This window comes from Sciurus vulgaris (assembly GCF_902686455.1).
Source record: "Sciurus vulgaris genome assembly, chromosome: 15".
NCBI lineage: Eukaryota > Metazoa > Chordata > Mammalia > Rodentia > Sciuridae > Sciurus > Sciurus vulgaris.
Genome location: NC_136476.1, coordinates 39,990,232 through 40,000,689, shown reverse-complemented (window position 1 = coordinate 40,000,689; position 10,458 = coordinate 39,990,232). Strand labels below are relative to the sequence as shown.

Here is a 10,458-nt window from a genome sequence, read left to right as displayed (position 1 = left end):
AGTCAGAACTCTCACATGGTGGCTAAAAACTTCAAGAGCAAGGATTCCAGTCAACAAAATGGAAGACACATCATTATTTCAGGACCCAGTTGATTTGAAACTTTCTCTTACCTGCTTTTTCCAAGGCCACTCAGAACTCACTGAGACCCTCTCACATGAACCTGCTAATGCAATGGGCAAAACCCCAATCCAGCTGCTGGTCTATAAATGGATTTTCAGTTAGTGCCTCTTTGCTATTTGGGGGGTTCCTTGGTTTCTCATATACTTTGCTTTCCTTTGTTTCCTCTAAAGTTCCTTTCTCCCTCTTTGTTTTAGAAAAGTACTGAAACTTTATAAAACTTAGAAAGTCCTCACAGGTTGTGTAACTTTCCCCCTAACATACATTATTATAAAGTAAACAAGAGCGTAAATAGAAAGAGTTTTAGAAACTAGTAAAAATGTAACAAGAAACAACATGACATAGGAAAACTGAAAGGGAGAACTGATAGTGGGAAATTCCTCTGAAACAGAAGAGGACACCTCATATAAATGGGCCTAACCCATGGAGGAAAGACATCCACTCTGCAGACCTCTGGAGCCTTTGCGACCTTGCATAGATTGCAGGCAACGCTGTTCTGGTTTTCATCATGAACAACAGGTGCTTCCTCCAAATCGCTCTCCTGTTGTGCTTCTTCCACCACACACTCTATCCTTCAGTCACAAACTGCTTGCACTCCAACAGAGCACAGCATTTGGAAATGTCAGGAGCTCCTGATGCAGTTGAATGGGAGGCCTGAAGACTGCCTCAAATGACATGATGGACTTCAAGATCCCTGAGGAGATCAACATCCAGAACAGTTCCAGAAGGAGCATGCTGCCTTTGTCACCTATGAGATGCTGCAGAACATCTATGCTCTTTTCACAAGAGGCTTCTCTAACCCTGGCTGGAATGAGACCATTGTCAAGGACCTCCTTGTTGGACTCCATCAGCAGATGGACCTCCTGGAAACAGCTCTGGAGGAGAAACTGGGAGAGGGAAACATACACTGGGGAAACTCCATGACCACCCTGCGTCTGAAGAGCTACTATTGGAGGATCCTGAGGTACCTGAAGGCCAAGGAGTTTAGCAGCTGTGCCTGGACGGTAGTCCAAAGTGAACTCTTCCGGAACTTCTCCTTCATTAACAGACTTGCAGATGACTTCCCAAAGCTGAAGATGACCCAGTATGCACCTCTGGACCAGCCAATGATTCAGGCATTCTCCATCCAGCAGAGGCTCATGAAGTGACTGGCAGCAAATGTGGTGCATTTGAAAAGACAATAGAAGATTTTAATTGTTTGATTAATTTATGAATTGTTATTTATACTTTATTTAAATATTTACCTTAGAAAATAAATTATTTATGATGCAAAAATTCTTTTGACAGTTTCAATTTCACCTTGATTATTAAATCCCCTGTGTTAAAAATTTCAGAATACCACTTAAATGTTCTTTGTAAAATGTGCCTTCTGTTATATTAAATTTCAAGGAATTTAAATAGCAGGTAAGCCACATGTAATACACAAGTGAATAAGGGGATCTGAAACTTCCAGGAAATAAATGCTGGGTGAATGCTATGGGATTGGAGGGGAATGGGTCAGCAAGTGACTTGGGACTAGAACCCTGGGTGCCCACAGCTTCTGCTCTGTGCTCCACGCTCTCTGGTTGTGAAGTTAGAATTTAGCTTTCAGGTGAACCAAACGAATATGCTAGGTTTTTGTATTCACCCTAAGCCCTTCGTTTTCTTGAGGGATGTTCTGTGGAAAGGACTTTAAAATATCTGTGTGCCCCCAAGATTGAGGGTGAGACATCACAGTGAACTTCAATGACATTTACTAAGTACGTAATTTTGCTCCTCATACTACTACTTTAAAAATTTATGACCTTCTGAAGGTGACAGTTTCCAGGGAACAGAGGGAGCAGGACATTGTCTATATTATATATTTATTTGACTAGTTTTGTTTCCATGTTTTTCGAAAACCAAGTCTGCTCCTGTCCTCCTGTCTTGGTTATATGGAATTCTGGGAAAATTCTGTCTGGTTTTCCTGGTGCTCTGCATCTCTGAAGCCATACAACAGCCAATGTAGAAATCTGAGGCCCATGCACAAGATTAAATCCAATTTGTTACCCAAGGCTAAAAGCCAGGAATCATGGGCTACAGGAATTCTAGTGGGACAGAGGACACCAATTTTCCCTGTGCTTGCACTGAGGTGATCAAACTTTTCAAGAAGCTCCTGGGTACCTGACTAGCATGTGCCAATTGGCAGTTTTGATCTTTGTACTGAACTCGTGGGACATGGGCTGTTCTGGGGTATACTGTCCATTTGCAGCTGCCATTTACTGAGAGATTCTAATGAAACAGGCACTATGCTGAGCACCTATGGTCACATTTTGATTTGATGCCCTCTTCACATGCACTCTATGTAAGCAGTATGCCTACAAAGTGGGATACCTATTCTACAGTTTTTTCCCTTTACTGGACAGAAAACTAAACCTCAATAGGTTTAGTAACCACCCAATTTCACATAGCTATATGTGGAGGGTTTATAAAAGTAGTACAAAGGGAAGAATCATAAAAGATTTTATTTGCAACTAGGGCATTTTCACAGAGAACAACATGGAAAAACTGAGTTCCTTTAAAAGAGTAAGACTTGAGGAGAATAAATGTGAGAGAAGGTCCACAAGATAGTTACAATTAAGGTGACTAGGAACTCAGATATCCCCTTCCCACCAGATGGTAACACATCAGCTTACAAACAAGAAGTGCCAATGCAAACTCCTGTGAAAAATGTCAACGTTCCCCTTTCCTCCAACTCCCCACATCAGCTCTTCTGAGAGCTCTGCTGAAGCAGAGTTCTCTTCTGCCTTGGTACAAGTACAAGAGCAGCTTGTAGAAGCACAGAGTCTATGCTGTGTCTAGAGCAGCCAGGAGGAAGCTGAGGAAGTCCCAGCAGTGGGACTTGACAGCCCACTTCCTTCTCTGGTCATGTGGCTCCCCTGGCCCAGAAACTGGCCTGTGTCTGAAAGGCCTGCTCATCCTGTGTGCATTGACGAAAAGGACCAGAGTGGCTTCTGCAAAATTTAAATACTATGTCATAATCAAGCATCCAGATCACCAAAATTATGTCTGTCACCAGTAGTGGATAAATGACACCTTAAATAATTCCTATAAGTATGAGGAATTCTAGACCCAAGGTAACATTTGCACATGCTAAACAGGTAAGCATGGATGACTGCCAACCCTCTCTGCCTTTCTTCTTTCATTTGTGAGTGAAAGCACCCTCTCGCCTTCACCTGAAGCTGAGAAAGTGCAGCTGTTGTTTTTGCCACTTTCCAGTCTCCAGAACTATATGATCCAATGTCAGCTTCTTTTCTGAATTAATTGTATATTGTTATAGCAACAGAAAAAAGACTGAGAGAGCATGGTTTTGTGTGTTGGCTTGTTCTGAGGAGAAAGAGAAAGAGAGAATTTCCTGGGTAGTCTGGAGTTCTGACACTCCTCAGATTAAGGCAGTGGTAACTTCCTGGTTGGGATGAACAAGGACATTTCAGAACAGGTTGTCTCATGCACCATTTGAAATTGCGTGCACTGATGTGATGAAATTTCTTCCACCTTCTCCAAACCTTCATAAATGATATAAATTTTTTTTGTTTGTGTACTTGCAATTAACCCAGGGTTATTGCTTTATCACTGAGCTATATCCCCAACCTGTTTTCAATTTTTATTTGGACACCGAATTTTACTTAATGGCATAACTGAGTTGCAGAACACATGATCCCCTTCTTCAGTTTCTGGGGTTACAGGTGTGCAACACACTCCTGAAACATAAATTCTGATGTGTGTAGGATTTCTGTGTATAGATCATGGAAATTGTTCAGGTCCATGTTTCAAAGAGCATGTGGAAATAAGTGCAAAGTGGCCAGGCATTCATGATGAACCAAATTTGCAGGGACAGAAGGCAGAGGAATAACAACAGGGCCACCTTTCCCCTTTCAAATTTGACCTCAGGACTCCAAGGAAATCATGCAGAAGATACTGTGCTTCTATGGACAAAAATTAGGAGATGGAGCCACCTTATCCAGCTCTTAATGATAAGAAGATCCTGGCAAACAAATGGGTCACAAAAAAATATATGATTGTTGCCTAAATATGGAGATGATATGAAAGCAATAGCAGCACAGATGCATATCATCATTTTTGCATTTAACAAAGCTGATATGGAGACACTTTAGGGAACATTAAACACACTCAAGCACTCAGATTACACCTCATCAAGGACTTGTTCATGAAATACAATTATGTCTCAGACTAGGAGAAAACATTAACAAAACACATATCAGATAAAGTTCTTGTATCCATTATATATATATATATATATATATATATATATATATATATATATATATTTTAATGCACTGAAACACAACAGCAAAAAAATAAAATACCAACCCAAGAAAAGTAGGTAACATATTTGAATGGACACATCATCAAATTAGAATCATGACTAACAAATAAATATGTGAAGGTAGCAGGGCCTTGCTCAGAAATCATGGTCGTTTAGGCCCGATAATGAACGTGATTACAGAGGAGCCCATTCCAGTGTGAGGAATTCTGCATCCACTACACTTTCTGAGGAAAGCACACCAGCATGGTGGCCAAGTCTATGGTGAAGCATGGGAAGTTGACCAGCAGAGATGATAGAGCCTTCACCCATGTGAATTTCTATCTTGACTACTCTGTGACACATGCGGACAGGGCAGGCAGTTGGTGACAGGTCAGAAGGTGCTTGGCACCCAGAAACCAGATCTCAACCATTGCAGGCATTTACTTCAATTGGTCATAATGATGTTTGTTGAGCCAAAAATAATCATTTTGAAACATTTTGTTCTCAACATCAATTGTTGTTTTTAAATGTTAGTTTAATTATCTCCAGTTGCCTAAATAGATACTTTAAAACAAACTCCAATATTGCACTAGAGATGCCAATATAGTACTCTTTTAATTTAGTAGGATAAAGTTAATTACATAACTCAAAATTGATTTGCTGGAAGTACTCCAGAAACTTGGTCAGATCAAATATTTATTACTGAATCAGCAAACTCTACTTCAATTGACATTGTCTCTGAAATTTCTGTTTGTTTTTATAATACCCACTGTGCCAGGCTCTTAGAAAACTGAAAATGCATCATCTCAATTACATCCCTCAACAATTGACTTAGGAAGTTTTTAAAAGTGGAGCCCACTTCAGAAGAATCTCTTAACAAAATGAAAGACAAATAACAAACTGAAAGAAAATATTGACAAGTCACAGGTCTGATAAAGAACTCATGTGTGTGTGTATATATATATGTATATATATATTCTATATTATATATATAAAACTCTTAAAACTCAGTGAGAGGAAAGCAAGTACCTAAAAGATTGACAAAATATATGAAAAAATATTTCAACAAAGGAGGGAGAATGATAGCAGTAAGACAGGAAAAGATGATCAGTATTAAGCATTAGGGCAAGGCAAATTAAACCACAATGACACACAAGTACATACTTAGTAGAACAGTTAAAGGTAAAAGTCCTTGTTGTGGGGCTTTGGCAAGGATGTGGAGGCAACTGGAATGTCATAACCTGCTGCTGAAACTAAAAAATCATACAATTACATTGAAAATCCATTTTACAGTTTCCTAAAAAAGCAAACCATATACCTATCACATGAGTCAAGAAGTGGATTCCCAAGGGCAAAGAAAGCATGTGTCTATACACAGACTTGCACATGAACGTTCTAGAGGTTTATTTGAAATAGTCTGAATCTGAAAAACAATACAATATCCATTACGAGTAAATGACAAAAGAAATCACAGCATATCCACACATGGAATACTAATCAGTGATAGGGAAGAATCAAGACACAAACATAGGGATGAATTATGCTGAGGATAAGAAGACAGAACCAAAAGGAATGAATTCTGTAATATTCCATTTAAACAAAACTCTAGAAAGGAAGGCTAATATATAGTGACAGAAAGCAGACTAGTGTTTACCAGGGAATGCCTAAGGTGGCATTTAGAAATGAGACGTGATAGATTACAAAGGGACACAGCAAGATTTTTAAGGGTACATAAATATATTTACTAACTTATTTGTGGAGATGGTAAGGGAAGGGCATTCAGAAATGCCCCCATTAAGGCATATACACAGTATATTCCCATGCAAGACATATACATAAAGCAAGGTCTACAGAGAAGTTAGAGGCAAAAGTTTATGATCTCCCACCTCAATGAGGCCTGCAGCCTCTCCAAGAGATGGTGCACATCTGTGATTCCAGGGACCAAGAAACTGAAACAGGAGGAGGCCAGCCCCAGCACCTAAGAAAGGCCTGAAACAGTTTAGTGAGGACTCCATCTCTATATAAATATGAAAAGGGCAGGGGATGTGACTCAGTGCTAAAGTGCCTCTGGGTTCAATCCCAGGAACAACAACAACAACAACAACAACAAAAATATCAAATATAACATGGTATTCCATTAATTTGTAGAAATTTTACATTTTTGTGTATCATTAAAAAATAAATTAATTAATTGAAGAAGATGTTAGTAAGCTGTTGTATGTATTGAAGTCATCACCACAGTGGGAAAATAGATGGGACTGGCAAAATCAGTGAGAGAGAAATCAGAATTCCTACTCAAATTCAGTATTGAAGTTGGTGGAAGGACAAGTAAGAGAAGTCCCGTTGTCTTTTTTTTTTTTTCTTTACTTTCATTCTTTTCTTTATCATATCCAGAGTTGGATTTATTTTATGCTAATTTCAAGTTGTCCAAAAGCAATCATGGTTAATTTGACCGGAAAATACAAAGATAATGATGTAGATGAAATGAACCCAACATAGAAAGTGAATGTTTAAAAATCAAATCCAATTGTCATTAAGATAAAAATAAAAAAGAATGAAATAAATATTTACATAACCCCCTCATCCACATGCAGGAATATAAAGAGTTCTAAATTCAAGAAGTATCTATAGTAAAAATTTAATAAAGAAAACAAAATAAATTGATTAAATATCAAGAAAATGTTTATTAATTACAGTGTAAAGGTATAGATGATTTTATATGAAAACTAAATTAAATTTTATAAATAGTTAAATAAATATTTAAATAGATAATAGATACATCTGCAGGATATAAGGGACTGGTGCCTGTAGATTTGAAACCAAAGTTGCCTAAACTCCTGAACACATTTGACATTGGTTGAATTCTTGTCACAATTACTTCAGGAATGAGACTCATTGAAATAGCAGAACTTGAGGGAGTGTGGTAAGGTGTATCCTCAGTGAGAAGCATCCCCCTGTTGGACCAGGTCTCATTCCTTACTCCTTAGTCTTTCATACAAGTTTTCTGATGAAGAGAAGGATTTCATGATTTCTGCTCTGACCACCTCCCAGGCACAAGGGAGGTATGTCTTCTCCTTCAGGTAGTCAGTGAGTCTGCGAAAGTATTTCTTTACAGTCCTCTTGGGAGCCTCTTCCACCTCAACCTGCTGGGTCACACAGGCTTTCAGGTCATCCAGCTGCTGATAGAGGACACGGAGGAACGAGTTCAGGAGGGTCTTGTTCCAAGCAGCAAAAGACTCCTGGGTGCTGAAGAGGTTGAAGACCTGCTGGGTCATCTCGTAGAAGACAGCAACAGCTTGAGCCTTCTGCACATGCTCACCATCCAGTTGCTTCTTAGGGAAGGCAAAGTCCTTTCTGTATTTCACACAGGACAAAATGGAAATTCTCTCCATGTTTTTCGAGGAGTGTCAGAGCATCCTCCTCATTTTCTTCAGGAGTTCAAGATCCAGATGGTGGATCCGAGGCAGGTCACATCCCAGAGAGCAGGTGGACTTGCAGCTGAGCACCACCAGGGCCAGCAGGAAAGACAAGGGCAAGGCCATTGGGATCTTGCAGATGCTGCTGGGCTGCCTTAGATGGGTGATCCTTTGCCTGTAGGTTCTCTGAAGACCTTGCTTTGTGTGTATGTCTTAATAGAGAACACGCTACATTCCACTTTCTGAATGTCATCCTTAGAACTTTCTACTTCTGTTTTCACTTTCCTTTATGCGTTCTCTATGTGGGTTTTCAGCATTGTTTCTTAACTATTCTGGTTTCCATTATTGCTTCCCATTTCACTGCTCCCTCCCAACCCTGCCAACCCTGCCCCCTGTCCAGGCTCTATATAAATTTATTCCTAATTGAAAATTCATTAAATTTTTAAAGACCAGTTATATTCTAAATCTATATATGTACCATATCTATATCTTTATACATTAAAAGTATGAACTTAAGATTTTTATTCAATGCAGAATTAAGAGTGACAAAATTTAAGCTAAAAATCATGTTTTTTGACATTTAAGTGATCTTTATATCTGAATTATAGAGTGACCTTTAATTCATTTCATAAGCTCATGTAAATTATTATATACAAAATTACATTGAATATTAAATTTCCAAATGTATAATATTGATATCTTGTCCTTCAAAGTGATTCAAGACCTTTTTAGAAGGTAAAAAACATAATTTTATTTGCAATGCTTTTTAGGGTACTTTGCTTCATAGGAGAAATAATTTTAATCTCATTAGTTATTAGATATTCAACCTGAGATTATTAATATTTTGTTCAGCATTTAACAGAATTATGATGTGCTTTCAAACTTCAGTAGCTTAAGTAATATGATGTGAACTATTTCCATTTAATTCTCAAAGCCCCCTTCATACTTAGAAGCTCTGATCTTCTCAAACATCAACAACAACTTAAAAACCACAGATGACAGCCCGCACATAACCAAAGTCCACCTCTCACAATAGCCTTTGAGATCAAGTGAACGAGGAGAGAATGTTCTGCAACATACCATTTGTTTGCCATAGGTTCTAATCTTGCATATATCTTGTCTATCTTCCATAAAGTCAATGTCAATGCTTTTTATGTGTTACATAAGAAAACTCAACCAGGAAAAAGAGTACTAAGAAACAAGAATTTGTCAGATAGAATTGAACTTTGGAGAGCCATGATTTTTTTCACGTCCCAAGACTTAATGTTTGTAACTTTGAAAGTGATATAATCACCAATCTCTAGGATACCATCAATTTGAATCTTTGTGTATTTGCATTAAAGTTCAAGTTTCTCAAAGAACTTTCATAGGTTCTGAACCAAGTGGTGTTTATTAAACAAAGGAAATCATCTTTGCTCTAAATTTGCAACTGGGTGAATATTCTGTATGAACCTGTGAAACATGAACTTTCAGCCTCAATTTTGAATTCTGGGGTTACATTTTTATTTTCCATAGGAAATTGGATTGCTTCAAACCTTTAGGTTTCTACTTTTTCAGGGGATGGGTATGAATTACTTTTAGCAAACCAACTCTTTAACAAGTGGTCTTTATGTTTTTTACTGGAATTACTCAGTACTAGGCCCAATACAGTTCCTCAAGAAATACTTATTGCTGAAACAGTTTCTCAGATTTTCTTTTCCTACTGGAAGAGTGTTCATGAATATCAAATATATTTTGTTTCATCAGGGTCATAATTGCTAGGATTATAATGGACAATGATTAATATTTCTATCTATTCCTTGAGTGTTAATTTATATTTAAAACTACTGGAATTCTAGTTCCTTTAGGGTTCATATGACTCTAGGGCTTCTAATTGCAATTGCCATAGTATTTTGAGCCACATTAATCACAAGTATTACTTTATTTCTCCTTTGCTCATCTCTACTCTCTTACAGTAGAAAATAACTAACCTGGTGTCATGTAGAAAGAATATTCTAAACACGACTCTCCCTGAATCACGCAGCTCACAGCATACAATGCTATTCTCTGGAGGAAGTAGTCCTGTGCCCACAAATCATCAATCTTCCATCCTTCTTGCTCTTTTTGGGTATAGACCAAATCCTCAGAAGTTATGAATCAATATAAATGTTGAGACATCAAATTAAGAATGTTATCTAATTTATGATAGCATCAAAATAAATAAATACCCAGGCACAAGCTGAACTAAGGAGTAATAAGCATTGTACAATGAAAATAACAACCATTGCTGAAGGAAATAAAAGAAGATGCAAAAAAATGAAAGGATATCCAGTTTTCATGGATTGGAAGATTGAATATTGTCAGGATGTTCATACTATCCAAAGCAATCCACAAATACAATGCAAACCCTAACAAAACCACAGAGGCTTTTTTTTCTTGCAGAAATAGAATATACTATACTAAACTTCATATGGAATCTCAAAGGACCAAAAGAGTCAAATCACGCTTGCAAAAGAAAACAAAGCTCACACTTCTTGATTTCAAAACCATATTACAAAACTACACTAATTGAAACAACATGGTAATGACATGGGATCAGACAGACAGACCACTGGGAATAGAATAGAGAACCCAGAAATAAATCCTTATGTATGAGGTCA

General features: G+C 37.8%; 2 pseudogenes across 2 annotated transcripts; one reads left to right on the top strand and one right to left on the bottom strand.

Moving 5' to 3' along the window:
• Window positions 1–626: 626 nt before the first annotated feature.
• LOC306644956 (interferon beta-like) lies at window positions 627–1,266 on the top strand (annotated as a pseudogene). The gene has a single exon. The product of its transcript is annotated as an interferon beta-like (transcript).
• Window positions 1,267–7,372: 6,106 nt separating this feature from the next.
• LOC306645120 (interferon alpha-5-like) lies at window positions 7,373–7,945 on the bottom strand (annotated as a pseudogene). Its single transcript has one exon. The product of its transcript is annotated as an interferon alpha-5-like (transcript).
• Between the last annotated feature and the right edge of the window lie 2,513 nt (window positions 7,946–10,458).